Source organism: Ranitomeya variabilis, chromosome 3 (genome assembly GCF_051348905.1).
Source record: "Ranitomeya variabilis isolate aRanVar5 chromosome 3, aRanVar5.hap1, whole genome shotgun sequence".
Taxonomy (NCBI): domain Eukaryota; kingdom Metazoa; phylum Chordata; class Amphibia; order Anura; family Dendrobatidae; genus Ranitomeya; species Ranitomeya variabilis.
Genome location: NC_135234.1, coordinates 65,958,873 through 65,985,249, shown reverse-complemented (window position 1 = coordinate 65,985,249; position 26,377 = coordinate 65,958,873).

Sequence of the window (26,377 nt, the reverse complement as noted above, 5' to 3'; positions counted from 1 at the left end):
TTACAATGAAACCCTGCAAAGTGCCCTGGATGAAGCTGCTCCTCCTATACATAGAGCAACTCGACACAGACGGCGACAACCATGGCACACGCTGCAAACACATTTCCTGCAGAGGTGCTCCAGGTGCGCCGAACGTCTGTGGAGAAAATCTAATCTACCTGAAGATTTCATCCATTATGAGTTCATGCTAAAAACATACAACTCTGCCCTTCACCTCTCCAAACAAACCTATTTCAACACCCTCATCACCTCACTGTCAAATAACCCTAAACATCTCTTTGACACTTTCCAGTCCCTACTCAACCCAAGAGAGCAGGCCCCAACCACAGATCTCCGCGCTGACGATCTGGCCAATTACTTCAAAGAAAAAATTGACCACATTCGCCAGGAAATCATCTCCCAATCTCTTCATACCATGCACTGTCCTCCCTCCCCCACTGCATCTAGTTCACTCTCTGACTTTGAACCAGTTACAGAAGAAGAAGTAAGCAGGCTCCTTGCATCTTCTCACCCGACCACTTGCACCAGTGACCCCATTCCGTCACATCTCCTCCAGTCCCTTTCCCTGGCTGTCACCTCTCACATAACAAAAATATTCAACCTTTCCCTCACTTCCGGTATTTTTCCCTCCTCATTTAAGCATGCCATCATACATCCATTACTTAAAAAACCCTCCCTCGACCAAAACTGTGCCGCTAATTATAGACCTGTCTCTAATCTTCCCTTCATCTCTAAACTCCTGGAACGCCTGGTCCACTCCCGTCTTACCCGCTATCTCTCAGATAACTCTCTTCTCGACCCTCTTCAATCTGGCTTCCGCTCTTTACACTCTACTGAAACGGCCCTCACTAAAGTCTCTAATGACCTACTAACAGCTAAATCTAATGGTCACTACTCCATGCTAATTCTCTTGGATCTTTCCGCAGCATTCGACACTGTGGATCATCAGCTCCTCCTCACTATGCTCCACTCCATCGGCATCAAGGACACTGTTCTCTCTTGGTTCTCCTCCTATCTTTCTGACCGATCCTTCACTGTATGTTTTGCTGGTTCCTCCTCCTCTCACCTTCCCCTTACTGTTGGGGTTCCTCAAGGATCAGTCCTAGGCCCCCTCCTCTTCTCTTTGTATACTGGCCCTATTGGACAAACAATCAGTAGATTTGGTTTCCAGTACCATCTCTATGCTGACGACACCCAATTATACACCTCTTCTCCTGCTTTCACTCCGACCTTCTTAGAAAACACCAGTGATTGTCTTACCACTGTCTCTAACATCATGTCCTCCCTCTATCTGAAACTGAACCTGTCAAAAACTGAACTCCTCGTGTTCTCTCCCTCTACTAACCTACCTTTGCCTGACATTGCCATCTCCGTGTGCGGTTCCACAATTACTCCCAAGCAACATGCCCGCTGCCTTGGGGTCATCCTTGACTCCGAGCTTTTGTTCACCCCCCACATTCGATCACTGGCTCACTCTTCTTATCTGCATCTCAAAAATATTTCTAGAATTCGCCCTTTTTCTTACTTTCGACTCTGCAAAAACTCTTACTGTCTCACTTATTCATTCTCGTCTGGACTATTGTAACTCTCCCCGCTCCAATCTGTCCTGAATGCTGCTGCCAGGATCATATTCCTCACCAACCGTTACACCGATGCCTCTACCTTGTGCCAGTCATTACACTGGCTACCCATCCACTCCAGAATCCAGTACAAAACTACTACCCTCATCCACAAAGCACTCCATGGCTCAGCACCACCCTACATCTCCTCTCTGGTCTCAGTCTACCACCCTACCCGTGCCCTCCGCTCCGCTGATGACCTCAGGTTAGCATCCTCAATAATCAGAACCTCCCACTCCCGTCTCCAAGACTTTACACGTGCTGCGCCGATTCTTTGGAATGCACTACCTAGGTTAATAAGATTAATCCCCAATCCCCACAGTTTTAAGCATGCCCTAAAATGCATTTGTTCAGGCTGGCCTACCGCCTCAACGCATTAACCTAACTATCCCTGTGTGGCCTAATAAAAAAAAAAAAAAAAAACATTATGAGGTTCCTCGCATCATGTTCTCATACACTTTATGCAGTCAATAGCATCTGTGTCTGTACTGCTACATACTTAGGCAGTTAACTGGTTCATGCAGCTTTACATGAACACCCGAGCCTTACACTATGGCTGGTCCAAATAACTAAAGCAATTGTTACCATCCACCTCTCGTGTCTCCCCTTTTCCTCATAGTTTGTAAGCTTGCGAGCAGGGCCCTCATTCCTCCTGGTATCTGTTTTGAACTGTGATTTCTGTTATGTTGTAAATGTCTATTGTCTGTACAAGTCCCCTCTATAAGTTGTAAAGCGCTGCGGAATATGTTGGCGCTATATAAATAAAATTATTATTATTATTATATATACAGTATGTTTGTGAGGTGTTGATACTGAACATAGCCATTCTCTGCCATCATTGACTTTTGGCCTCAAGTTGTGTCACTAACTTTCACTGTATAGTATAATTGGCCATATAATTAGTTTATCATAACCATGCAGTCATTGAGTGCCTTAGTGCAACCACCATACAATGCCTAAATTATACTCCCCCATAATACTTTATATACAGCCCAGCTAACGCTACCATATCCTACTAATGATAATAACACACAATCGATACACAGAATATAATTCTTCATTTGCAGTTTAATAAGGCACTTTAATTTTACTGTGACTTGTGGTTTTTGCAGACTTGTTTTGTGCTAGATTCATCAAAAAGGTTCAAGCTATTCATGAATTTTGCACAAAACTCAAAAATTGTTTTTCTTTTTCTGCCCTTAACCCCTTCACACCATGGCAATTTTTTTTTTCATTTTCATTTTTTCCTACCCTTCTTCCAAGAGCCATAAGTTTTTTCATATTTCAGTTGATACAGCTATATGAGGGCTTGTTTTTTGTGGGACTTAGTTGCACCTTTGAATGGCACCATTGATTTTAATATATAGTGTATTGGATAGTGAGAAAAAAACTCCAAGTGTGGTGAAATTGCAAAAAAAAGTACAATTCCATAATTGTTTTTTTTATTTATTTACCATATTCAATATGGTGAATTTGTGTGAAAATAAGTTTTTGCATTTGTCGCCATTTTCCGAGACCCGTAAGATTTTCATTTTTCTGGATGTGGGACTGGGTGATGACTTATTTCATACATTCTGAAGTGATGTTTTTTATTGAAACCATTTTGGGATAGTTACGATGTTTAGATTGTCTGTTATTGGATTTTATTGCAATGTTGCGGCTGCCAAAAGAACGTAATTTTGGCATTTAGATTTTTTTCTCTTTACTCCATTTACCGGTCGGATGAATTCATTCTATCTTTTGATTGTTTGGACATTTCTGAACTCAGCGATACCAAATATGTGTTTTTTTATTGTTTTATTTTCAATGGGGCAAAAGGGGTTCTTTAGAACTTGTTTTTTTTAAATTTTTTTTCATATTTTTTTAAACCTTTTCTTTCACGTTTTACTGTATTTAATAGTCCCCTTAGAAGACTTGAAGCTGCGATCGTCTGCTGTACATAACACTGCAGGGCAGGATAGAGATAAGTGCACCTGAACAGGAGTGTGATGGGGACACTGTGTGGATGATGTAGGACGCATCATCCACATGAAGCAGGGAAGGAGTATGGCGATCGTAAGATGACAGGGTTGGGGTCTGCGTTCAAAACGAGATGCGCTCTTCAGACCAGACCACGGCGTAGGTGACTATAATAAAAGCTCTTTTTTGTGTTATGCAGACTGCATTGGGGACAGATGCACAGCATTCTAGAAATGGGGGGCGTACAAGTGCTGGCCCTACTTTATATAGGAAAAATCTAGTGACAGGTTCTGTCATGATCCAACAGGGGGTCAGTCTGCGGATGACACAGCACACACTCAATGGGAAGGAAATGGGGAGAGGAAGGCCCTACCAATAGGGAATGAGGGATGGGACACCTCCTGAGCTCCAACCTGAGCCTGTCCCTGCACTCCCCTAACGCCCTAAGCAGGTCCTTCCTCCCGCCGCCATCACAAACCTCATCCCTCACTGTCACCTCGCACTGCCCTTCCTAGAGCACTGGCCGGCAAGGGCTCTAGCCTCACCACTGCAGATGGAACAACACAGGGGTTTTGACAAGCTCAAGACAGACAAGGAAAAAACACAAGATTTAGCTTCCGGACTACGCTGCCAAACTCCACACTACAGAGGACACAGAAACAGAATGCCGAACTCCAGAAATAGCTGATACAGCGCTGACACCAGAAAGCTGCAACTGCAAGGCTGGTCTCAATAGAATAACTCTATCACCAACAGTCAGCTGATGCATCAGGTGACCATTTAAAGGATGGTGGGAGTGGTCACCATCACCACCCACATCAGCTGACCTAGCAACACTGCAGTTTCAGCATGCTGCCAGCAAGGGAAACTGACATTAACCCCTGCTGGCCTGAAAGGAAAAAAGCTACATTTAAATTATAGTGGAACCAGAGCTGCCACGCATCCAAAAATGGTTCGTGAAAGGTTCCCTTTAACCATTTTCCAAACTCTTTAGTGCAAATAATCACACAATTTGCAAAATGTCTAAAAATGTGACTTTTTGCATGATGTACGTAAAATCACTCTAGACAGGGATTGGAGTAGAGATGAGCCAAATGTTACGTCTTTTTAAATAAGTCGTCTTTCATGAATCTGTCTACAACATCTGTAAATGGGGAGAGGAAGGCCCTACCAATAGGGAATGAGGGATGGGACACCTCCTGAGCTCCAACCTGAGCCTGTCCCTGCACTCCCCTAACGCCCTAAGCAGGTCCTTCCTCCCGCCGCCATCACAAACCTCATCCCTCACTGTCACCTCGCACTGCCCTTCCTAGAGCACTGGCCGGCAAGGGCTCTAGCCTCACCACTGCAGATGGAACAACACAGGGGTTTTGACAAGCTCAAGACAGACAAGGAAAAAACACAAGATTTAGCTTCCGGACTACGCTGCCAAACTCCACACTACAGAGGACACAGAAACAGAATGCCGAACTCCAGAAATAGCTGATACAGCGCTGACACCAGAAAGCTGCAACTGCAAGGCTGGTCTCAATAGAATAACTCTATCACCAACAGTCAGCTGATGCATCAGGTGACCATTTAAAGGATGGTGGGAGTGGTCACCATCACCACCCACATCAGCTGACCTAGCAACACTGCAGTTTCAGCATGCTGCCAGCAAGGGAAACTGACATTAACCCCTGCTGGCCTGAAAGGAAAAAAGCTACATTTAAATTATAGTGGAACCAGAGCTGCCACGCATCCAAAAATGGTTCGTGAAAGGTTCCCTTTAACCATTTTCCAAACTCTTTAGTGCAAATAATCACACAATTTGCAAAATGTCTAAAAATGTGACTTTTTGCATGATGTACGTAAAATCACTCTAGACAGGGATTGGAGTAGAGATGAGCCAAATGTTACGTCTTTTTAAATAAGTCGTCTTTCATGAATCTGTCTACAACATCTGTAAATGGGGAGAGGAAGGCCCTACCAATAGGGAATGAGGGATGGGACACCTCCTGAGCTCCAACCTGAGCCTGTCCCTGCACTCCCCTAACGCCCTAAGCAGGTCCTTCCTCCCGCCGCCATCACAAACCTCATCCCTCACTGTCACCTCGCACTGCCCTTCCTAGAGCACTGGCCGGCAAGGGCTCTAGCCTCACCACTGCAGATGGAACAACACAGGGGTTTTGACAAGCTCAAGACAGACAAGGAAAAAACACAAGATTTAGCTTCCGGACTACGCTGCCAAACTCCACACTACAGAGGACACAGAAACAGAATGCCGAACTCCAGAAATAGCTGATACAGCGCTGACACCAGAAAGCTGCAACTGCAAGGCTGGTCTCAATAGAATAACTCTATCACCAACAGTCAGCTGATGCATCAGGTGACCATTTAAAGGATGGTGGGAGTGGTCACCATCACCACCCACATCAGCTGACCTAGCAACACTGCAGTTTCAGCATGCTGCCAGCAAGGGAAACTGACATTAACCCCTGCTGGCCTGAAAGGAAAAAAGCTACATTTAAATTATAGTGGAACCAGAGCTGCCACGCATCCAAAAATGGTTCGTGAAAGGTTCCCTTTAACCATTTTCCAAACTCTTTAGTGCAAATAATCACACAATTTGCAAAATGTCTAAAAATGTGACTTTTTGCATGATGTACGTAAAATCACTCTAGACAGGGATTGGAGTAGAGATGAGCCAAATGTTACGTCTTTTTAAATAAGTCGTCTTTCATGAATCTGTCTACAACATCTGGAGAAGCCACTTTGGCATAAAAATCTGAAAAATAATTAAATAATAACAAAAGATAACTTGAAAGAAGGAACATATCATTTGATGAATTTGTCACTAATCAAAAAGTCACTAATTGAGAGGTATTCACGCAAAAAAAAGGTGGCAGAAATTCAATCATGAATCGGTCCCATAATGTTGGAATAGCATAGCTTAAAAACTTGCATAATATTGTCATATAGTTATCATCTAATACTGAAACTCAGTTCCTAAATAATGCTGCCAAACATTGCCACAAACATTGCCAAATAATGGCGTGTGGTTTTAGTGTTATTTTTAGTGTTGGAAAAATTGTCTTTGTGGTACCATTAGAACATGATGCTATGGGCAGGTGGTTTGCCAGTTATCTAAAATTAGCTGTGTAAGAATCTTGAGATGAGATTTTTGTTTACAGAAATGCTAACTATTAAGGTGGTCATACACATCATGTAGCTTTTGTGCCGATCAGTCTTCTGACCTCCCCATACTGGTGCACTCAATGCACTTGGTTATCTCCAGATAGAAGAAAAGGATTTAGCTCTCATAGACTTATACTGAAATGTGACCTCCACGCCGCTCCATGAAACACTGCAGCTGCTGGTCAGGTTGCTTTTCCCTGGAGATTGACGCATGCAACAATGGAAAAGGATGAAGGCGGCAGCAGGTGAGAAATAGGCAAAGGACAGGAGAACTACGTTTAAAGCACTACTCCAGCGATTCAATTAAAAAAAACAATGGTGGAGTGGTGCTTTAAAAACAAAGGGCCTGACTCATTTTTGCATTTGCACTTCTTTTTGTAGAGATTTTAATTTTTTTTTTTTTGTTTGCGGTATATTCATCTTTAAATTTATGTATTTTTTTTAAGCTTACCTGATTTTTTTTGCCTGTTCTTTTTAGTTGATCACCGTAAGAGGAGTTTAAAGTTTTCCAGACGTTTTTACATGATTTATCCATTTGTGACTTTTCAAAAAGTCGCAAAGTTTGTAACAAATGATCTCAAGTCACCCCAAGAGTGAAATGGGATGAAAGAAATTTTTGGTCAAACTTTTTCTTAATCTTGTAAAACGTGAGACTTTTTGAGTTTGTGAAAAATCTATCGACCAAGTGTATTATTTTGAAAATTTTTCACAAAAAATGCCAAAGAATACCACAAGGCAAAAAGTTATGGTGGCATAAAGAACTGCAGAGGATAAATCTAAGCTTAAAAGTGCATGTTCCTTCTAAGGCCGGGGTCACACTTGCGAGTGCAATGTGAGAAACTCGCACAAGTCTCTCGCATCAATACCCGGCACTCAGGAACGGAGCGTTCAGCTGCATAGAAATACATGAAGCCGCATACTCCGGTCCTGAGTGCCGGCGGCAGTGCCGGGTATTTTTTAGAGACTCGTGCGAGTTTCTCGCATTGCACTCGCAAGTGTGACCCCGGCCTAACTCCTCGCATCATCTATTGTGGGAGAGTTTGGAGGCTTCCATACACATGTGATGGTCCTTCGATCTTGTAAAACTTGCGGATATGGCCAAATATACTCGTAAGCAGTTTTTAGGTGAATTTCTGTCTTATACTGCATTGAAATATAAAAATAGTGCCATTATTATGGCTCTTTCTGACATCTGCATCTCATGTATGTATTCTATCTGTATTTGTCGTGGATAGAACACGTAGCTAACTGACCATCTATGGAGCTGTTTGCATGTCAGTACAGAATCCATTAAGACAAGTTCATTTTTTTCCCGCAGCACAGATGATAAGTGCCAATACATTCTATGGGTCTGTGAAAAACACAGTACAAAGATGTATCCAATTGTCGTCCATGTTTACCATTGCAATGTATAGGAGAAGCTTTGTAATTTATTTTTTTATTTCTCCATACGTGAAAAACTTTAATGGCAAAAATGGACACACGGGCCATACACTGATGACACATGGATTCTAAACACTGATGACACCCGTACCATTTTTTGTACGTGAAAAACACCAATGTCTGAATGAGAAGTTATACTGCTTTAAGATGAGAATGACTGGTATTAATCGAGAGGCAATAATTGCAGGTAATTATGTCTTTGGAACAGTGATCAGTGACAGACATCTCATTGGAAGGGGGACGCTACCTTCTTGAAAGCAGTAGACAGAACTCTTTGACTGTAAGGGGCCCATATAAAAGGGGTCATTTTCTGTCTGTGTCCGCCACTGACAGAGCTACGTGAAATTGGCACAAAACACTAAAAAAACCTTGCAATCACACAAGTTTGCTCACTGCCTGCTGGATAAGTGTTCTCCATAATTAATTTAAAAGTCTTTTTATAAAGAAACTGTAAAATTAAGCGAGGAACACTCTGCATTTAGCCGAACATTTTATTAAAGAATTATAGATATTGGACACAAAGCATGATACATTAGCAACAGTTTTCTACTAACAACCTATTTTAAGTAAAAGTGTTTAAAAATTGAAATAAAATAATAGGAAATTATAAGGGTCATAGGTTAACCTTGAAATTCAGGAATTGGTCTCCGCAATTTACAACTCATTGTCCTTTTAAGCTTCATGTTTAATTCATTCAAATACCCAACTAACCTAAATAACCCGTCTATTTTCTAGCATCTCCACATTTGAATATAAATGGAGGAGCCTAAATTGCTGGCAACTTTTATGGAGTTTTTTTGCCTTATAGTGGCTGGCTGAACATCTCCTGCTCGAAATGAGAAAAACAAAGGCTAAAAAAATAATGATTGTCTACTCTGAATGGAACGTGTCATGCCGGCTACACTCAGATCAATGTAATATCAAGTTTGCATATAATGTTCCCTTGACAGCTAATTATAATATTATTACGATCTACTCTACGAGATCTAATGACGCAAAATAAAATCAGAAAGACCACTTAAAAAAAACGAAAAAAAAAAACAAAAACACAAATAAAAGCAATGTTCTGAATGTGACAGGTGCAAAAGTATGCTGCTCATTACCCGTTAGGTTAGAATTAGGTACTTAAAAGCTGTGGTGTAATTCTGGTCATTTATCATCCTCGTCAAAAGCCCCTTTGTACAAGTACATTTTGAAGAGCTTAGTCGACTGTTAGACTGTCACAGCTGCTATCACTAAAAGCAGATGTTTTCGAGGCAAAAAAAAAAGGCTTAGCTAATTTTCATGGAACGGCTGTACAGGCAAGCAGATATTTGGCACATTATCCAGCAATGGATGGAAGAGCATCATGCAGGTGCACATCCAGCCTACCTAAGTTGCCTATGAGTTTAACAAGGGGAGAAAATTGATATTTGTGGGAGAGTTTTTTGATAGATTTTCAAGACAGCAGCAGGAAATAAAACAAAATATTTTTAGAAGGAAAAAAACATATCATATCCTGTTGTAACATTTATAATTCACTGCTCTTTTCGGATTTTTTCAGATTTTTAAGTCCATAAAAATAGCAAAAAATAGTTCAAATTATTTCCTGTCCAGCTTCAGTATGTAAATTACTAAATGGTAAGAATTTAAAATAGTGATTTGTTCTGTAATTTTTTGCTCATTTTTAAATAGTATATATCACATATGTTATAATAAAAAACAGGATTTAATATGTAACAATAGGATAAACATTTAATATATATATATATTTTTTTTTCACCTGGAATTACTTAAATAATGATCTTACACAACAAAGCTATAATAGCAGAATTTTTTTCTTTTTTGATTTATTTTAAATTGTAGAACTAAACACTGATTACAATTTTGTATAATTTTAAATATTTTCATACAGCTGAACATTATTATGGGTGTACTATGAAAAGCAATCAATCCATGAATAAAGAGCTCAATACAATTTGGTTAAACTAGCATCTTGAAATTTGGGCTTATATTTAAAGCCAAGCATGCTCTGCTATCAATCTCATGATACTCAGCATTACACTGACTCAGATGGTGACCCCCCTTCAGAGAACATAGCGCCACATATTTCCCAGTTAGGCTACTTTCACACTAGTCCGTCAGTACGGGCCGTCGCAAACCGCCGGTCCGACGTACCGACGGACAGTGTGTTAATGTAGCACAATGTGGGCAGCGGATGCAGTTTTACAATGCATCCGCTGCCCATTGTGAGTTCTGGGGAGGAGGGGGCGGAGTTTCGGCCATGCATGCGCGGTCGAAAATGGCGAAGTTGGCGCACAAAAAAAGTTACATGGAACTTTTTTGTGCCGACGGTCCGCCAAAACACGACGCATCCGTCACACGACAGATGCGACGTGTGGCAATCCGTCGCAATGCGTCGCTAATGAAAGTCTATGGAGAAAAAACCCATCCTGCGTGCAACTTTGTTTTTTTCTCCAAAATGACGCATTGAGACGTGCGTCACACAACGCTAATGTGAAAGGAGCCTTACTAATCAGAAGATCATACAAACTAACAAATAAGATGTATAACATTAATATTTACAATCATGGCCGTATTAAGTGTTGGCACCCCTGAAATTGCTCCAGAAAATGAAGTTATTTCTCCCTGAAAATTATTGCAATTACACGTTTTGTTATACACATATTTATTTCTTTGTGTGTATTGGAAAAACATAAATTAAACAGAGAAAAAATGTCAAATAGGACATCATTTCACACAAAACCCCCAAAAGGAGCAGGACAAAACTCTTCATACCCTTTGGAATAAATAACTGCAATCAATAGCTTCCTATAACCATCAACAAGCTTCTTACACCTCTAAACTGAAAGTTTGGACCCATCTTCTTTTGCAATTTGCTCCAGGTCTCTCATGTTTGAAGGGTGCCTTCTCCCAACAACAATTTTAAGATCTTGCCGAAGGTGTTCAATGGGATTTAGATAATGTCTCATTGTTGCCCAGTTCAGAACTATCCAGCACTTTGTTTACATACAGTACATTTCTGGGTGTTTCTTGAAGTATGTTTGTTGAAATTGTCCTGCTGGAAGACCCATGACCTAGGATGCAAACACAGCTTTCTGACACTGGGTATTACAATGCTACCCAAAATCCTTTGGTAATCTTCAGATTTCTTGATGCCTTGCACACAATAAAGGCACCCAATATGAGAAGAACAAAAACAACCTTAAAACATATTTGAATCTCCACCAGATTTGACTGTAGGTACTGTTTTCACACTGACACTAATGCACCTTGAGCTGGCACGACAGTTTGAATTTATTTGGAAATTAACTGGGGCTACTTATCCACCATCTGGACTATCCTGCGTTGCAATCTTTCATCAATTTTTCACTACTGTCCACACCTAGGGAGATAAGCTACAGTGCCATGGGTTGTAAACTTCTTGATTATGTTGCACATTGGGGACAAAGGAACATGAAGATCTCTGGAGATGGACTTTTAATCTTGAGATTGTTGATATTTTTCAACAATTTTGGTTCTCAAGTCCTCAGACAGTTCTCTTCTCTGCTTTCTGTCCTCTATGCTTAGTGAGGCACACACCACACACTGACACACAATGCAAAGATTTTCATATTGCCCTCACCTGTTACAGGTGAGTTTGAACGAGCATCAAATGCTTGAACAAAAGTTGTTTACCCACAAAAAGATGTCAACAATTTTGTTTGGACAATTTTTGGGGTTTAGTGTGAAATTATGTCCAATTTGCTTTTTTTTCTCTTTTTTTCATGTTGTTCCAATACACACAAAGGAAATAAACATGTGTATAGAAAAACATGTGCAATTGCAATAATTTTCTGTGAGAAGTACTTTATTTTCTTGAACATTTCATGGGTGCCAATACTTTTGGCCATGACTGTATAAATTCTATGTACTGGCAAACATGGAAAGAAGATATTTTTCCCTTAACTGTTGAAGAAGCAGGCCTAATATAATTTTTATTTCCACATGTTTTTTTTCATTGTCACATTTCTGGAGATATAACTTTTTTTTTTTTTTTTTTTTTTTTTTTGTAGAATTAACTGATGGTGGGCTTGTTTTTTTTGTTTTGGGAAGAGTTGGATATGTTAGTGACCCCATTTTTATGTTGAATACGACCTAATACCTAAGTTTTATTAAATCTTTATGAGAAGAAATAGAAAAAAACAGCAATCCTGATGCTGCTTTTTGACATTTCAAATTTTAGACATTTCAATTGTGGCACAAATAAAGTGTTAACTCTGTTCTGTGGATCTATTAACTATTTTATAAATTCATATATATATATATATATATATATATATATATATATATATATATATTTATATATATATTTATATTTATATATATATATATATATATATATATATATATATATATATATACACACGTGCATTGGGAGACTAGGTTCATATTGCCCTATATTGAACATTTTGTTGCTGAGACTGGGGAAAAAAGAGCCTGTCCACCCCTGCCCCAACGTGCAGCGTAATGATAAGGTCATCATGCTCTGGCCTCAACAGTTCTGCTGTCACTGGTGCTATAGCGCAGAGATGGCAAGTACGCGGCCAGAAACAGTAAGTGCTCTATGGAGGAGCAGAAGATTAAATATACTATTATCGGAGGAAGGAGGAGGTTTGATGTTACTGCGAGGGCACCTTATGGGACAGTAAGGGTGGAATTGTGAAGGGGTACATTATGCAGAGAGGTAATATAGGAGATATTTTGAAGAGGTGCTGTGTGCCGGGGACATCCTGGAGAGAGGCAAGAAGTGGGGGGACATTACCAAGAGGGGTATAGTCTGGGGAGACATTATGGAGAAGGGCAAAGTGTGGATGGAGAGGGATAGGGAGTGGGGGTTATTATGGAGAGGGGCAGAGAGTGGCAGCTATTATAGAGAGATGAGCTATGTTTGGGGGGATATTATGGAATGGGGCAGGGTGTGTGTCGAAGATTATGAAGTGGGCCAGTGTGTGTGGGATATTATGGAGAGGGGTAGGGTGTGGTGGACATTATGGAGAGGGTCAGTGTGGGGAGGAAATTACAGAGAGCGACAGCATTGGGGATGTTACCATGAGGAGCAGTGTTGGAGAATATTTCAGAGAAGGGCAGTGTAAGGAAGACATTATGGATAGGGGCGGTGTGTGGGGTAGGCATTTTGTGCCGGAAGTACAATGAGACACTATTATTTATTCAGGCAGGCAGCACAGGAGATATTTTTACTTATGGGGCTTTATAATAATATTTTTTAAGGGCACTATGTCAGGAAGTGCTGCAGAGGCTGGAGAAGAGGGAAATCTGTGGGTGTGAAATCTCATCATGACGTCTGTACTATGACAAAAGGGTTGTAATCAAAAGATATGAGAATGCCTTTAGTCAAAGAAGATGTCATCTATGAGGTACCTGGATGTAAATGTTTATTTGTGATCCTGACTTGCGTTTCATCAGTACTGTGTTTCCTGTATGGTCCGCAGTCTGACGATGGCTGATTACAACAAGTTCCAGTATCCCCTTACCATTGTTAATGACATACTGGGAGTTGCAAGTTCACGTTATATACTGATAGTGATTCTGGCGCTGCAATCATGTACTGATGATGGTTCTGGCTCTGCATTCATGTACTCATTGTGGTTCTGATCATGTAGCAATGCATAACCTGCTTCATGTTAAAACTGAAAAATCCTCAATACTTAGATTTGAAGTTATGATGAGGATTTGATTGAGTTTCTACTTCAAAAACTTAGTGTAATTTTGGGTGTGTTCATATGGATTTTTTTAAGCAGAAACTTTCCACATACTTTTCAAATACACAAAACTCGCTTTTAATGATGTATTAATGTACTGTTGGTGGATCTTTATTCATGTAAGTACCAGTTTAAATTTTTGGTGGCCCTTTCAGCATTACAATATGACTCTTGGACCAAAAATTCTTGTGCACCCCTGGTTTATAAAGAAGTGCCTTTTTCACTCATATATTATATAGAGTCATTACAAACAGAGTGAGCTATTTCAATTTTATATTTCTGTTAATGTTGATGATTATGGCTTACAGTCAATGAAAACCCAAAAGTCATTATCTCAGTAAATTAGAATGATTAGAAAAAACACCTGCAAAGGCTTCCTAAGCATTTAAAAAGGTCCCTTAGTCTGTTTCAGTAGGCTCCGCAAGCATGGGGAATACTGTTGACTTGACAGATGTCCAGAAGGCAGTCATTGACACACTCCACAAGGAAGGTAAGCCACAAAAGGTCATTGCTAAAGAAGCTGTCTGTTCACAGAGTGCTGTATAAAAGCATATTAATGGAAAGTTGAGTGGAAGGAAAAAGTATGGTAGAAAAAGGTGCACAAGCAACCGGGATAACCGCAGCCTTGAAAGGATTGTTAAGAAAAGGCCATTCAAAAATTTTGGGAGATTTACAAGGAGTGGACTGCTGCTGGAGTCATTGCTTCAAGAGCCACCACACACCGACGTATCCAGAACATGGGCTACAAGTGTCGCATTCCTTGTGTCAAGCCACTCATGACCAATAGACAACACCATAAGTGTCTTACCTGGGCTAAGGAGAAAAAGAACTGGAATGTTACTCAGTGGTCCAAGGTGTTGTTTTGGGATGAAAGTAAATTTTGCATTTCATTTGGAAATCACGGTCCCAGAGTCTGGAGGAAGAGGGGAGAGGCCACAATCCAAGCTGCTTGAGATCTAGTGTGACATTTCCACAATCAGTGATGGTTTGGGGAGCCAAGTCATCTGCTGGTGTAGGTCCACTGTGTTTTACCAAGACCAAAGTCAGCGCAGCCGTCTACCAGGAAATTTTAGAGCACTTCATGCTTCCCTCTGCAGACAAGATTTTAGGAGATGGAAGTTTCTTTCTCCAGCAGGACTTGGCACCTGTCCACACTGCCAAAAGTACCAATACCTGGTTTAAAAACAACAGTATCACTTATCTTGATTGGCCAGCAAACTTGTCTGACCTTAACCCCATAGAGAATCTATGGGATATTGTCAAGAGGATGATGAGAGTCACCAGACCCAGCAAACAAGTGAAGGCTATCAAAGCAACCTGGGCTTCCATAACACCTCAGCAGTGCCACAGGCTGAACATGCCACACCACATTGATGCAGCAATTGATGCAAAAGGAGCCCAGACCAAGTATTGAGTGCATTTACTGAACATACATTTTAGTAGGCCAACATTTTGGATTTTAAAATCATTTTTCAAGCTGGTATTGTAAAGTATTCTACTTTACTGATATAATGATTTTTGGGGTTTCATTGGCTGTAAGCCATAATCATCAACATTAACGGAAATAACGCCCTTGAAATTGATCACTCTGTTTGTAATGACTCTATATAATATATGAGTTTAACTTTTTGTATTGAAGAACTGAAATAAAATAACTTTTTGATGATATGACCTATTGTACTTGCTTATATAACGTCAACATACTTCACGACAGTTTACATACATCATCATGGTTGCATGAATTAGTATTGTTATTATTAAACAATTTTTGCTTTATACAATAGATTATACTGGACATATATTCAGATATTATGTTAATCCACTCCAGATGAAAAGATGTAAGGAATCTTGAAAGGTTGCATCATATTTAGTTGTCCATTAAAAGAGATCAACAAGTGACTCGCGAGTTTTGTTTTGTCAATGCACAATATTTTTAAATGTTGGCGTCTATCAGATTTGAATGAAACTTTCTCTAGTTACTACAATTTAGTATTTAGGCCTAATATTCTGTACTGATTAATTTTTTGGTACAGATACCACATACTTATCCCTCCAATGCCAGTTGTTACTGACAGGCAGCCTGCTCCTATCCAAATGACTGTGCTGACATAGACGCAGAGTGAGATGAACATCACCAAAAAACTTAATAGCCAGTACCTTGTGCTAATTGAGGGCCCTAGCTGACTGCTAAATGTAATGTTTTTCCAAAAAGTATGATAATTTTCTTTTTTTTCTTCTTCATATTTGTATCTGTTCCTGGTTTGACTGTGAGACTGTACAAATAAAGTAATTGGAAATGCCTGAAGGATGTGTTCAAAGTTTACAATACATGTTCTGCAATAATTGTACCAGAGCCGGACTTGGGGACCGTGACTGCAGAAATTGTGCTGTTTCCATCTGGACATGCCAATGCTATTTAGACACAGATGAAAAAAGTTTAAAACTAAATGATGAAAGAGACTCAGCAGCAACAGGAAAAAAAGAAGTCTGGCAGTTGAAGAGCAGAATTATGAATTTACAGGAATGGCGATATAGATATAGAGAAAATTAGGCCAAAGTCATTAGCTCGCATGCTTCATTTACGTAGATCATTAGTGCACCTTCACATTTGCATAGTTAAAAATGAAGTTTTCAAGAAATTTGTCAGCATTGTAATTAAGAAGTTAGATGTAGAAACTTCGACCGTAAAGGTAATGTAAGGATCATTTACAAATACTCGAGACAAGTTAGAAATCAGAGTGTTTCTGTAAATTGCAATCAGTGTTGATCTAATGAAGAAAATTGCAACGTACTTCAGATGTTTGGGGCTTATACATTTGTGAAGAAACTTATTATTGAATATCAATTGAAGGGTTTTCCAAGAACCTCAGTAATCCTTTCACAGGAACTTCAGAGAAAGTCAAAATCTTCTTACTCAGAGAACTCAACTACCCATCACTGAAAAACCCATTAATCTAAAACCCAAGAATCAAAAATGTTGTTTGCTAAGATGGAACCGTGTTAAAGCCAGGGAATCTGTTTCCAGGTTCTTGCCACATAATCTGAGAGGAGCATGATGTTGAGTGTCTGAGACCCCGATTACAGCGATGTGTCACTTGGCTGCTTATAATAATAACTAGATGGTAGCCCGATTCTAACCATCAGGTATTCTAGAATATGTATGTATGTACATCGCGCTTAGCACAGCCACGTAGTATATAACACAGCCACGTAGTATATAGCACAGTGACGTAGTATATAGCACAGCCACGTAGTATATAACATAGCCACGTAGTATATAGCACAGTGACATAGTATATAGCACAGCCGCATAGTATATAACACAGACAGCCACGTAGTATATAGCACAGCCACGTAGTATATAGGACAGCCACGTAGTATATAGCAGCCACATAGTATATAGCAGCCACATAGTGTATAGCACAGCCCACGTAACACAGACAGCCATGTAGTATATAGCACAGCCACGTATTATATAGCAGCCACATAGTATAAGCAGCCATATAGCATATAGCACAGCTCACATAACACAGACAGTAACGTAGTATATAGCAGTCACATAGTATATAGCACAGCTCACGTAACACAGACAGTCACGTAGTATATAGCACAGCCACGTAGTATATAGCAGCCACATAGTATATAGCAGCCACATAGTATATAGCACAGCTCACGTAACACAGACAGCCATGTAGTATATAGCAAAGTCACATAGTTTACAGCAGCCACGTAGTATATAACACAGGCCACGCAGTATATAACACAGCCCACGTAATATATAGCACAGCCCACGCAGTATATAACACTGCCCACGTAGTATATAGCAGCCAGGCAGTATATAACACAGCCCACATAATTAATAACACAGCCCACGCAGTATATAACACAGGCCACGTAGTATATAACACAGCCCACGCAGTATATAACACTGCCCACGTAGTATATAGCAGCCAGGCAGTATATAACACAGCCCACATAATATATAACACAGCCCATGCAGTATATAACACAGGCCACGTAGTATATAACACAGCCCACACAGTATATAACACAGCCATGCAGTATATAGCATAGCCCATGTAGTATATAACAGCCCACATAGTATATAACACAGCCCACCTAGTATATAACACAGCCCACATAGTATATAACACAGCCTATGTAGTATATAGCACAACCCACGTAGTATATAGCACAGCCCACGCAGTATATAACACAGGCCACGCAGTATATAACACAGCTCACACAGTATATAACACAGCTCACGTAGTATATAGCAATGTGTGCACCATATCCCTGTTAGAAAAAAAATTAAAATAAAAAATAGTTATATACTCACCCTCCGGCATCCACCGAAGCTGTCCCGACGCGTGCGATGCGGCCGCCAGCCTCCATTCCCAGTGATGCATTGTGAAATTACCCAGATGACTTAGCGGTCTCGTGAGATGCATCACTGGGAACTGAAGCTGGCGGCAGCATAGCGCGCATCGGTGGACGGTGGAAGGTGAGAATAGCACTATTTTTTTATTTTTTTTATTTTGAACATTATATCTTTTTACTATTGATGCTGCATAGGCAGCATCAATAGTAAAAAGTTGGTCCAGGATGGGGCGACACACTGGCACTGACTGGAGGGGAGTAGGGAGGGGCCAATTCGTGGCCGGACTAAGCCTGTTGCTGATTGGTCGCGGCCTGCCAGCCGCAACCAATCAGCAAAGCAGGATTTCCATTACAGACAGACAAACAGACAGACAGACGGAAGTGACCCTTAGATGATTATATAGATAGATAATTTATTTTTATATAGCGCTAACATATTCCGCAGTGCTTTACAGCTTGCGCACATTATCACCGCTGTCCCCTATGGGGCTCACAATCTAGAATCCCTATCAGTATGTTATTGGAATGTGGGAGGAAACCGGAGAACCTGGAGGAAACCCATGCAAACACAGGGAGATGCTTTCTGTAGTTTTGAAAAAAAATCACTGTTACTATTACTAGAGGGCGAGAAAACATGTATAGTAAAACCATGCCGCCACCATTGATTGGCAACTTTCTGCCTATGCATAGTGTACACAGAAAGCTGCCAAGCAGTGATGCGGACCGGGTTATACAGAGCCAAGTATTCAGGCAACTTTCTGCCTATTCACAGTGTACACAGAAAGTTGCCAATCAGTGATGCGGACTGGGTTATACAGAGCTCAGTATTCAGAGAACCGATAGATCTATAGCAGAGAAAACACTGATTTTATCAAAACTGCAGAAACCTGTAAAGTAAGAGACACATTACCGGCATCACGGTCTCTACCCCTACATCATGCTGCTCTTAGATGAGCACCAGAAGAGATGGAGTACAAGAAAACCACCAAAAATATCAAATCCAAGTAATTTTATTAAAGATATTACATAAGTAAAATATAAGCCATACATAATAGCACAGAGAGGGAAGAAAGGTAAGGAGACATGCTGATACAGCAGGGATAAGGTGGACAACAAAATAACCAGAGGTAGGCAGGATCATAACTCATATATCAGAATAAGTGCAAAAAAAAGCTGACACGCGAAACGCGCATCAAAGCGGGCCAGCAGGGAGACGTGTGGACACTACCGGTGAAAATGGGTAGGCGGGATTAACCCTGCTGGGCATATGAGTCTGGTGTTGCATGTACCTACCATTTGTTGCTATTCACCAGCCTCTTTTACTGTGCTTGTCGCTGCTATTGTTTGCACTTGTTCCGATATATGAGTTATGATCCTGCCTACCTCTGGTTATTTTGTTATCCACCTTTTCCCCGCTGTATCAGCATGTCTCCATACATTTCTCCCCTCTCTGTGCTATTATATATGGCTTATATTTTACTTATGTAATATCTTTGTTTAATAAAATTACTTGGATTTTATATTTTTGGTGGTTTTCTTGTTTTTCATCTCTTCTGGTGCTCATACTTTGGGGAGTATTCCATCAGTTACTACCTGCTTTAATGCACTTGCTTTGGGAGCGAGGTGTGATCCTCTCTTGACCTTGGTGTCATAAATTGCTTATTTTGACTTTTGTTCTATGCTCTTAGATGAGGTAGGGAAAAACCTGCTGACAGTTTTCCGTTAAACGGGACCTATTACTTGACATATATGTTATTTCTTTTTATCTGGTCTAAATGTAGTTGTTCTCCTGAACCTCTCATAGTTCTTTTTTTGTTACTACGCCTCTCTATATTTGATAAATGGACTCCTCTGTGTTGTACGTATATGAAAACTTCAGAATCTGCCATGTTAGTAAAGGGCAATTGCAAAACACAACAGCAGCCTCCAGTGGTAAGGAGTGGAATTGCAGTACAATTATCAATGTGAACATTAGCAACCACTAGTGGTCAAACTATAGGAGACCAACAGGAATCCTGACAGGTAGACACTTTTGTAGATGGCCATTCATTCAAAATTCATTATTGCCATTTTGAATTGTCACTACTCATTTCCCCTCCAAAAACTTTGAATTATACTTTATGTGATTTACAATGATTGGAAGGTTATGGTGAACCTCTTCATTATTTCTGCGACAACTGGAGACAACTGTCATGGCTGCCACAACATATTTCTCAGGGATGTTTTTTTCTGCTTTGACAGACTTATAATTAAAAGATGATTCTGGCTACGCAATGTAAGGGTGTAGCGCCAGCGTCTGTCGGCGATTCCCATCCCCCTTTCCTCCGGCAGGGATGCCGACTTGCTCACCGCCCCGACTCTGCCCACATTTCGGCCAGCTGCTGTAGTCTCCTGAGGTCTGCGCACATCTGGCAGATCCCTGAAAACTGTGCTTAGGGCACGTGCGTGCGCTCCCAGTCTCTTAAAGAGACAGCATACATATTCCTAAAGTGTCACCAGCCAATAGTTGGGAGACATGTATTATTTAAGACACCGCCACCTGTTGGGAGGTGCCCGAGTAATGTGTTCTTTAAGCTTGTTTGCCTGCTTGCTACTTGTCAGGTCGCCTATGCTGTATACCAGCTGTGATCGCCAGCACCTTCCATGCCTGTCTATATACCAGCCATTTTTGTCAACACCTGCCGTACCTGTCTGTATACCAGCAGTGTCTGCTAGCACCTGCCTGTGCCTGCTGTCCAATCCAATTCTGGTCATTCCGGCTTCCTACCCCTTTGGGGATCTGCTGCTGTCTGTCTGAGGACTGTCCTTGAGTAGCACCTGGCGGTCATCTGGAGCCAAGTCTAACCACATCATCAGGGGTTCTAGCAAACAGTCAGGTGTTTGCCTAGTCAAACCCCTCCAGGCTCTCCTCGGTCCATGGCACAGTGGTTCCACAACCACGTGCCTTGCAAAGGATTCATTCACAACATAATATTTTGCTGCCCATGAAAAAAAACGCATTCGGATCAATATTATTCAATGGGGCAGTGCAATGGAGTGATTTTTTTCACTGGATGAGAGATTTTTTTCAGTTGTGTCACAGAATTGCAATGTATCCATAAAAATCAGATATTTTTTAATGCGTGCCCATAGAATTGAATTGGTGAGTTTCATCCGATTTCATGCTCATTTGCACCTCTCCATTTCACAGATACTTCAAAGAAAATGCGGTCATGGGAATGAGCCCTAAAAAATTTTTTGTAACAATTCAGAGGTTAATTCAGGATATCATATGTACATTATGTTTTATGACTTTTGTAAGAAATGGACCTAGAAATAAAAAAAAACATCAGCAATTACCTGTTTTCTACTAATAGAGGTAAAATAGATTAGCAATTATGATCGTGACTCTTCCGCCAGCTTTCAGCTTTAATTTAGAATTCCCATTTTCTGCTGTGTAAAATCTACTACACATGAAGCCAATAAGTTTACAATAACATTAATGCACCCCCTGAGGCTGTCAAGCACTTTGTCATTCATGCATGATAATTTACATCTCTACATGTAGTTTCTATCCATTTATTCATTTGTTGGCTCCATATTACTTTATTCACAGGAGGGAGTTAATATGACTCCATAGGAAATTGTGTAAGGTGTGCAGCTCTGTAAGTTCCTTTACAGTCAATTAATTATGGAAAATGAATGAGGCTTGTTTCACCCATTAAACGGAATCTTATCAGCATGAAGGGGGGATTACAGGAATATAAAAAATACAGGTTTTGTACTTTTGGACAAGTTTGTGAATATAATTTGTATTATTTAAACAGAAAATATTTTGTTTTTGTTTTGTTTTTTTAATTTTCCCTTTAACACCTTTACATTTAGAGCCTTTTACCACTTTCTTATCTAGTTTAATTGCATACACAAAAATCCCTAATAAAATGTTTTTAATGGCTAATTCTACAGCAAAATAAAACCTCCCCTTTACCACTCCAAGAAAACGTTTAGACCCCGATTTATCGAAGCAATGTTGCCAGTTTCTCCTTGTTCTGTCAAAGTGAGCAGAGCTTGGTGTGACAGGGGGCAGTGGAGACATGACTCTACAGCTCATTTAGTTCATGATGAGCTATGGCGTTCCTTACACCAGAAATCTTACTTTAGTGAGGGACTACTCGAAGAATTCTGTCGTGATGCACTGAGGCACAGGGCACTTGTGAGATGTTCCTGATTCATGAAGAGGTGTCCATCTCTTCATGATTCAAGAGGGTCTGACTCCACCCAGCTCCCTCATCAAGATTGGAAAGAAAACTGCTAGTCTTGATGACTCGGAGCCTTAGGTCAGGGTCACACTTGCGAGTGCAATGCGAGAAACTTACGCGAGTCTATCCCATCAATACCCGGCACTGCTGCTGGCACTCGGAATCTGAGCGTGCAGCTCCAAGAATTTCTATACAGTTGAACGCTCCAGTCCCGAGTGCCGGTGGCAATGCCGGGTATTGATGCGAGAGACTCGTGGGAGTTCCTTCCATTGCACTCGCAAGTGTGACCCCAGCCTTAGTCTATGTGTTTACATGGGAGAAAATCAAAGCAATGTTGGTATAAAGTGCAAAGTGTAGGTGTTCATTCACACTGTGGCCAAAAATAAAAAAACAAAATGGGCAAATACCCTGTAGTAAATAAATAAATAGTAATAGTAAATATAAATAACTTAGGGTACTTAGATGATCACTATATTGACCAAAAAAAGCATAAAAACAATCCCACTGTGACAAGGTGTACCCAATAAAAACGAGCCCTAACTTTTATGGTTCACCTCATTATGTGTCAGCAGGCCTCAACATGGATGGAGGCAGGGCAGGACCCAAACCCGACTGTTTTCACACATATGTCTGTGGAAAGCTATATAAATAAAATGCCCAGCTTTAAAAGTGTGGGGGCGGGGAGGCATGACCTTGTTTGTGGAAAGTACAAAAAACTAAAGCAAAACCAAAGAATTGATCCATTACATACAGTACAGACCAAAAGTTTGGACACACCTTCTCATTTAAAGATTTTTCTGTATTTTCATGACCATGAAAATTGTACATTCACACTGAAGGCATCAAAACTATGAATTAACACATGTAGAATTACATACTTAACAAAAAAGTGTAAAACAACTGAAAATATGTCTTATATTCTAGGTTCTTCAAAGTAGCCACATTTTGCTTTAATGACTGCTTTGTACACTCTTGGCATTCTCTTGATGAGCTTCAAGAGGTAGTCACCGGGAATGGTCTTCCAACAATCTTGAAGGAGTTCCCAGAGATGCTTAGTGCTTGTTGGCCCTTTTGCCTTCACTCTGCGGTCCAGCTCACCCCAAACCATCTCGATTTCTCGATTCAGGTCTGGTGACTGTGGAGGCCAGGTCATCTGGCATAGCACCCCATCACTCTCCTTCTTGGTCAAATAGCCCTTACACAGCCTGAAGGTGTGTTTGGGGTCATTGTCCTGTTGAAAAATAAATGATGGTCCAACTGAATGCAAACCGGATGCCGCTGCAAGATGCTGTGGTAGCCATGCTGGTTCAGTATGCCTTCAATTTTGAATAAATCCCCAACAGTATCACCAGCAAAGCACCCCCACACCATCACACCTCCTCCTCCATGCCTCACGGTGGGAACCAGTCATGTAGAGTCCATCCCTTCACCTTTACTGCGTCGCACAAAGACACGATGGTTGGAACCAAAGATCTCAATTTTGGACTCATCAGACCAAAGCACAGATTTCCACTGGTCTAATGTCAATTCCTTGTGTTTTTTAGCCCAAACAAGTCTCTTCTGCTTCTTGCCTGTCCTTAGCAGTGGTTTCCTAGCAGCTATTTTACCATGAAGGCCTGCTGCACAAAGTCTCCTCTTAACAGTTGTTCTAGAGATGTGTCTGCTGCTAGAACTATGTGTGGCATTGACCTGGTCTCTAATCTGAGCTGCTGTTAACCTGCGATTTCTGAGGCTGGTGACTCGGATAAACTTATCCTCAGAAGCAGAGGTGACTCTTGGTCTTCCTTTCCTGGGGCGGTCCTCATGTGAGCTAGTTTCTTTGTAGCGCTTGATGGTTTTTGCCACTGCACTTGGGGACACTTTCAAAGTTTTCTCAATTTTTGGGACTGACTGACCTTCTTTTCTTAAAGTAATGATAGCCACCCGTTTTTCTTTACTTAGCTGCTTTGTTCTTGCCATAATACAAATTCTAAGAGTCTATTCAGTAGGACTATCAGCTGTGTATCTACCAGACTTCTGCTCAACACAACTGATGGTCCCAACCCCATTTATAGGGCAAGAAATCCCACCTATTAAACCTGACAGGGCACACCTGTGATGTGAAAACCATTCCCGGTGTTGTTAAGTAAATAATTCCACAAGTATTAATTCATAGTTTTGATGCCTTCAGTGTGAATGTACAATTTTCATAGTCATGAAAATACAGAAAAATCTTTAAATGAGAAGGTGTGTCCAAACTTTTGGTCTGTACTGTATATTGGTATAAGTGCAATGTGTAGGGGCACATTCACACTGTGACCATTTAACAGACAAAACCTAAGATAAAAGCAAAAAGAGCTATCCCGATTGGGTACACCTTGTTGCTGTGGCTTTTAAACTTTTTTTTATTAAAATGATGTCAACTACATTCCTTACCTTAGTTTTAGCATGCTTGTTGAAATGTTGCATTTTTGCCTTGTTTTTCTCTTGAAACTTTTCCACGTGTTCTTGCCATGAAATAAACACAGAATTGTACTATACCAGCACAGTAAATGGGATTTCTGAAATCTTATCCACATGCAGTATATTTTTTTCCTTGCAGATTTGAAGCAGTTCAAATGCATGGGGAAAAAAAACATATACAAAAATGCATGCAAAGCTGAGGTATTTTATACAGCATTTTTAAATCCAAGAGACACATGTTTGGTGTTGAAATGTCTCCTGAAAATACTCAGGTTATGTTCAAACACTATGTTTTACTCCATATTTTTCTGCAGGCAAAACTTGCTTTTTTGGCTGTAAAGAAGCTGCTTGCAAATAATAGGTTTTGCTGTGTTTTTTTGCTGTTTTTTTTGCTGCATTTTTTAAAGATCACAAAGTTCAGCTTTGCTTCTACCACAGAAGCATGAACAATGCAAGGTGTAAGGTCACAAACGCAAGACGTATGTGAAAACATAAAACATTTTTTGGAAAAAAGGACAATTTGATCTTATTATTTAGTGGAAAAAGACTTTTATGTCTGAAAAAATAGTGACTCTTCTGAAAATGAGTTTATGAAAAATACACTATTACAAATGTAACAGCAGGAGGAGTTGATTGGTCAACAATAGTTTACCTAAGACATTGGCAGAGCATTGAGTTTGTAGAACACTGTTTACTTTCACACTTTGGTTGGCCCTTGAGTTGGACAGGTATTGTTCAATTTCACACCTTGGTCTGCCAATTCTTACTTTACACATATCACTAATTATTTATACTGTACTAATCCTAACTGCCATTCTAAGGTGAGGAGACCAAGACATTATGGTTTAAACTTGGGAAAATCATAAAAATAAATGGGTTTCACATACTGCTATACATGCTTTTTTTCACTAAAAACGCAGCAAAACCTGATGCCTGCATTTTTTGCTGCGTTTTTGCACTTGCTTTCTATGGGTGAAAAAATTATGCAAAAATGCTGAAAGAAGTGATATGCTACACTTTTCAAAAGCGCAGCAGTTTTCCAATTAAATCAGGAAAAAACCCAATGTGTGTATGAGATTTCTGACATATCATAGCTTTAGCTGTTACTGTAAAACACATCTTAAAATTAGCATTAAAAACACAGCAAAAAAATGCTGCAAAGACGCACTGTGTGGACAAAGCCTTATTGTTTGCAAAGTTTTGATATGGCCCAATGCAGAATACTATTTATAATTGGATGCTTTGTATGTACGTAGCAGTACACAGGCTGCAGAATGTGTTTTACAGTGAAATAAATCAGTAAGTTTATCTGATTGCTGGTTCTGTAGCCATTATTTCCTTCTAAATGATCTCCTAA